Source organism: Corvus hawaiiensis, chromosome 17, assembly GCF_020740725.1.
Source record: "Corvus hawaiiensis isolate bCorHaw1 chromosome 17, bCorHaw1.pri.cur, whole genome shotgun sequence".
Taxonomy (NCBI): domain Eukaryota; kingdom Metazoa; phylum Chordata; class Aves; order Passeriformes; family Corvidae; genus Corvus; species Corvus hawaiiensis.
Window position 1 is genome coordinate 6,358,742 of NC_063229.1, and position 6,000 is coordinate 6,364,741.

The following is a 6,000-nucleotide window of genomic DNA, read 5'->3' on the forward strand; positions in this document are numbered from 1 at the left end:
ACGTAAAAAAGATAAGAGAAAAAAGACCTTAAGTTGGTTTCAAGTACTTTCATAATTTATGTATGTTCTATAGACAAAGATGTACTGGGATGTGATAGAGGAATCCAATGGATTCCATAATGCTCTTAATAAGATGCCAACAGGAATGACAGCAATAATACATTGTTTACACCTTTTGTATTACTGCCTGTACAAGATGAGTCATAGAAATCACATCACTTTCTTTTTCACTCTGTGACTCACTGCCCAGCAATTTTGAAGCAGAAAAATAGTAAGTGCTGTTGATATTGAATAGTAAAGAACCTCGCTTAAGTGTGGAATCAAAGTCCATGGATGGTATCAGGTGTTCCTCTTTATTTTAGGGAGTGCAGGTTTGCCCAGAGAAGACATTGCCCAGCTCCTCTCAACAAATTACCTGTGTGAAAAGGCAGCAGACTTGGTCTTAGGAAAGTGCTGGTTATCTCCTTCCTCCTCTCCTGCCCTGGCTCTCCGTCCCAAAGGTCTGCTTTGAGATTTGAATTTCCATCAAGTTACCAAAAAACAAACAAAAAAAAAGGTGGAAGAGGGAAGGAGACATTTACTTGAACACTTGGTGTGTGATTTTTCTTCTTCCTTTCTTTTGTGTTTAGTTTTACAGCTCCAGATGCTATCTGCTTCCCATTTTTCTGCCCACACTATCCGGTTTGGATCTGACTTGGGGGGTGTATGTGAGAGGGAGAGGGTCACAGGGAAAGCTTTGTGCATCTGTCATTATCTGATAGCTTAAAAAAAAATTAAACCATATATAGGCCCACACTCAAAGCTAAGAAAAGGAAACTTACCAGCTTTTCCACAACTTGATTTCTTTTCGGTTGTCAAAGATTTCTCATATCTCGATGAATACACAGCCTGAGCCAATGCCAGCTGCTTGTAAGAGCTCCTAAAGTTTTTTCAATCTTTCTATTCTAGTCACTGAATACATTTTCTGTTTATCCATCATTAATATTTCCTTTATACGGATTTAAAAAAATACTGTGGAATGATATTTTACTTTTATTCCAGTTGGCCAAACTCCATCGTGGCAGCCTGCAGCAGATCCAGTAGCCCTGGGTGAGATGTGAGCCCCGGCCCCTGCAGCTCCTGAGTGGAAGTTGCTGCTGGAGCAGAGCTCCCCCTGACTCCCTCAAACCAAGTTTTGCTTAAGGAAACACAGGCCAGAAAGGATCTGCAGTGAATCCAACAGGGATGTGCACCACAGTGCCTGGCATGCAAACCTTGCAGTGGGGCACCTTTTCTCTGCAATCTAGCCACATCCTGAGATACTCACAGATTTCACAGGATTCGATGATCTGACTTTTAAAAATTGCTTTATTAAAAATTTATTAACTCTTTGTGTGACACTTCTGATTACCTATTTAGGCAGAGTTTTTTATTAATACATGACAAGCTTTAGGCAAATGATTTTTTTTGGCGGGAGCTTTTTAGCAAAATGAACAAATTCAGTGTCCTGTCTGGCAGATAAGATGCACCTGAAAGTATAGGTGAGAGAACCTCTAAAAAAGTTCTGGGGAACAAAGGGAATGCTGGGGAATATTGGGCAGGGCAAGGCAGATCAGGATAAGGCTGAGAAAAAATGTATGCATTTATACAGAGGTAATACTTAAAAGATCACTAGTTACACAAAGGTAGCACAGCTAAGGACTTTATTGGCTGCTGGGCATTATTTTCATGTACCTAATAACAAAACCTCTATAAATATCCGAACGGCGCTGAATTTGTTATATCTGTTTATTTATTTGCATGGGACTCCTGCAGCGTTTTCCCTCCAGCTGTGTCGACTCAGGACCCCATCTAGCTGGGACTCTGTGTAACATTCCACACAACACAGCATTATTTAGAGTCCCAGGCACACTTCCCACCACATAAAAATCAAACTGAGTTCTCACAGGTCATGTTGCTGGCCTGGCTGGTACAGTCCTCAAAAGGTCTTTCCCCTTTCCCCCTTTTGTTGGGCAGTTGCCCCTTTTTTCATCATTTGTATTGGAAAGAGGACATGACTGAGTTGAAGCTGAAATCCCATTGAGTTTCTTTGCTGTGCAGCCAAAACCTGCTCAGCCCTCTTTCCCTCTCCTGTATTTTCGCTGTAATGTTAACTTTCTCTGCTCCTTGTTTACACAGATGGAGGCAACACGTTCGATTGCAAAACCAAAAGCACACACAACTGCATCTCCAAACCTTCGGTGCATACAAGTGGCCTGCTCCCCCTGACCTCTCATTTCTCAGCTTTAGATTAAATCCCAGATTTCAGCTTCTCAACCTCAGGCTCCTGGAAAGGCATGAAGCCCTTGAGCCTTTGAAAGATGTGAGCCACTTGACCACTCTTCTTCATTTTAATGCTTGTTTATCTTTTCTACTTTTTCATGCTCTGGACTATTAACAAGACAAGAAAGTGCTTTTCAGGCTGCACAAACACTGTCATGTCAGCTGAGCTCTCCTGATGCACAGGCTGCAGTTGCCAATGTGTGCACATCAGATGGGTTTCTGGGGGATACTGGGCCCAGCATTCAAACCCCATCAGCACATGATCATCCATGGAGAACAGAGCTGCTTGCATTTATGTTTCCAGCAGTGCATGAAGACTGAAAGCAACGCCACTGATTAATGTGCATTGGGAAGGAAAGGCCCAGTAGCCACCTCCAAACGCCCTGAGAGACACCTTGTGCCGTAAAGGAAAGAGGAGTGACTAGGGGAGAGTTTGACCTGACTGGAAGTGGGGTGGGCAAGAGAACAACAACAAAAAAAAAAGTTTAGGGCAACAGTTAGTTCAGAGAAGAGGCTCAGGGTCGAGTTTCATTTTAAGGTTCTGATTTATCTGAGTTGAGCATGGCATCAGCTGAAATTCAGAATGAAACTAGGACACAAACTTAATTGCAAAACCAGCTGAAACCACAGGATGCAGTCACAGAAAATTCTCACTCGTTTGAGGCTGGCATAGGGTTTCACGGAGCTTCAGCAGGAGGTTTTGGGGGCCCCAAAATAGATTCAGGGAGTTAAAATTCAGTTGCTTTCCCAAATTCAGCCCTGGCCTAGCAGAAGTGGAGAAGGGGATGATTAGAGAGTATCCACGCAAGTAGGAGTGATGGCTGGCTAGCACATTGCTTGTCCACCTAACAGTGAGATTTGCAGGGGTTGTGTTGTAACTGTTGGTGTAAACAGACATGGTCATCCTAAAATACCTCCATCCAACGCCGTGGCCATGAGTGACACAGAAAACCGAAGGTCAGCAGCTGTTTCTCTTGCAAAAAAGAGTGAACCAAGAACCTCAGGCCTGTGGAGACTGGCCAGCCACAGCTCTCACGCTGCTCTTCTAATTGTCAACTGCCGATGGCCGATTCCTGGAAATAACCAGGGAGAGAGAGGCCTGTGCCTGACATGAACAGACTTGTGGTTTCACTGAAAAGCCAACACAACAGCCCAAAGCCAGTCATTCCAGCAGCATCGCTCCTTCGCCTGACACCGTCTCTCTGCTGCTCCCTGAGAGAATATTTTCTGCTACAGACATTTATCCCACTTCAGATTTCACTCCTCCTGCCACTATTCTGGTTTTGTCTAGAAAGGCAGACTTTGTCTGGCTCTCAGCAGCCTGAAGTGCATTTTTTCCTATACTGGATTCAGACAGGAATCCTGTGGGATGGGTCAAGGCCCAGGAAGGTGTTGCACAGAGACTCCTTCACATGGGTGCTCCCCCGGAACTATTGGGGAGTTCCTCCGCCTTGCTGTGACACCCTCATTCCACAGGGGATGGATCTGCAGGGGAGGAGCTGCAGAGTTTTTAGCTCGTCATCGTATTTTGGAAAGCAAAAAATATTTGAGATATGGGAGACATGTTGCCTTCAGCTCTAAACTGTGCTTTCCTTGGTTATCTAAAGGCATGGGAACTTCGTGAGGCCTGATCCTGTGCACACTGGCGGAAGCTGAGGATCTGAAGCAAAGCCTGTTTATTCCAGAACAGCAGCTCCTGTTAAGCTGAGTGGGGTTTTGGGCAGCAGAGAGGTGAATCTCATTTCTGGGATAGGTGAGCTGTTGAAACATGCAGGATTTTCTGCTGCCTTTGGCATCTGGAGTTAATGGGTTTGAAACTTCTTTTCACTTCTGCTTTTTGTGTGCATGCTTGGTGTGATGCACTTATGGTGTGGAGTTTTGCAATCGGGAGATTTCCCCATCAGTTTGGGTTTGTTTCTCTGATTTTTACAAGGGATGAACAGGCTCTCGCTTCAGGGCAAAGCAGACAGTAGTATATCAGGGCAGGGAAATCCAAGAAAAATAGTATCTGAATACTATTTGTCTTGCAAGCACATGTAGGCGTTTATTATTTCTGAGGGCTCTCTTGTCAGTCAGACATTGAACAATCATGACATCTGTTGTAAGTTACTGTCCCCCAGAGTCTCTTCACACAGTTTGGAGTTTGCTTTTTCAAATCCACCACAAATAAAGCCCAGAATTATCTCCCTGTCCCCACAAAGGCAAGTGGGAACCTCCTGGGGAAATGCTGCAGACTGCAAGGAGGTAGAGAGGTTTAGCAGAGGGGGCTGTTTGGGTCCTCTCTGCCTTACCATGGATTGAGCAATGAACCCCCCAGTTCACACCATCAGGCCCCTGAGGCCCACAGGAGATGATACAATGGTCATTTCATAAAAAAAATAACAAAGACCAAGTGCAAAAGCTGACCTACAGCTCCAAACTTTCAGAGCCATTATCCTGCACTGTGTCGGGGATCCCTGTGTTGGTGTTCACAGGTTTGCATGTTGTTGGTGCCTCCCACACTGCTGCTGGGAGCTGGGAAGGCCACAGCCAAGTCAGCTTTCCCTTTCAGCCCATCTGCCTGTATCGGGGAAGAAATACTGTCTGTTTGTTTAGGTGAGATATTAGTCTGCCCCCGGAGCTCCAGGTCACTGTAAATGTAACACAAGCCCTATTTCCTGTTAGGAAAGGGGAAAAAATATGCCTGTGAATTGTCTCTGATGTGCTGCCAATTGTCAGGGAAGATTCAATTTGGTGGAGAATTACTGTGCTCTTAAAGAGTTGCACCGGTGACGGAGATTTAGGGCAGCTGCTCCTTCCAGAAATGGGAGATTTGTCTTTGATTTTCACAAAACCAGGATTGTGACTTGTAGCAAGTTGCCCACTCCACATGGCATGAATGGCTTGGAGGGGAGGCTGAAAGAGTGGCTCAGGTTAATGGCACCATGGTGGGACAAGAAGGGGACACCTGTGCATGGCTGAAGGAGGGCTGGGCAGAGATTTGGGGTGAGGCTGGCAGGTGCTGGGGTAAAGCTTTCTGTCAGTGTTGCACTATGGTAAAGGAGAAATGGTGTTTTCTTGCCACCTAGCCAAAAAGCCAGACCAAAAGAGACAAGAATTTGCTCTGTGTGTGTGATGCACACATGTGTTCACTGCTAATCCAATAAAGCAAATATGTGACCTGTGGAATGACCCAAAGCTGTTACAATAAATAATGCTACAGATCACTCATATATTTCTCTTTCTTTTGCATCTGTTGAACCTTCCACAAAAGAGAACATCTAAATCATGTTAGCCTTAGTGACAGAGTAATTGTTAGCTAAAATCTGTATAATCCATAAAAATAACCCTAAAGAGATTTAATATTTATTCATTTTACTACTGCAGCAAATAATAGTTTGGTTGGCCAGAGACCAGGATAAATGCAGAAAAGCAATTTTAAGGGATATAAGGCATGCATTTTTGCCATTTGGTTCCCCCTCCTAGTTGTTTTTACAGAGCTAGAGCAGCAACTGGGTGGGAGTGAGCTGAGGGCCAACACTCTGTTTCTCTCTGCAGTGCTTGCAGGTTACAGCTCACTGTGGCCACTATCTCCCAATCTCCAGGCACTCTCCCTGGTACTGTCTGGGTATCACTGAATCAGCCAGGGCACGCCCAGCATCAGCAAAATTATCCTCCCTGCGGTCCTTGGAAATGGGGTAACTCCTGTGCTACAGTCCA

General features: G+C 44.9%; 1 long non-coding RNA gene across 10 annotated transcripts in view; it reads left to right on the forward strand.

Moving 5' to 3' along the window:
- The window catches only part of LOC125334804, a 116,272-nt gene extending 110,765 nt beyond the window's left edge, over window positions 1-5,507 (forward strand). For 9 of the 10 annotated variants that reach the window (XR_007207241.1, XR_007207240.1, XR_007207242.1 and 6 more), the window contains one exon: window positions 1,042-5,507. This is a non-coding gene — a long non-coding RNA (uncharacterized LOC125334804). The remainder of the gene's footprint in view (window positions 1-1,041) is intronic. The other variant, XR_007207244.1, reaches the window with a different exon arrangement.
- Window positions 5,508-6,000: the final 493 nt, after the last annotated feature.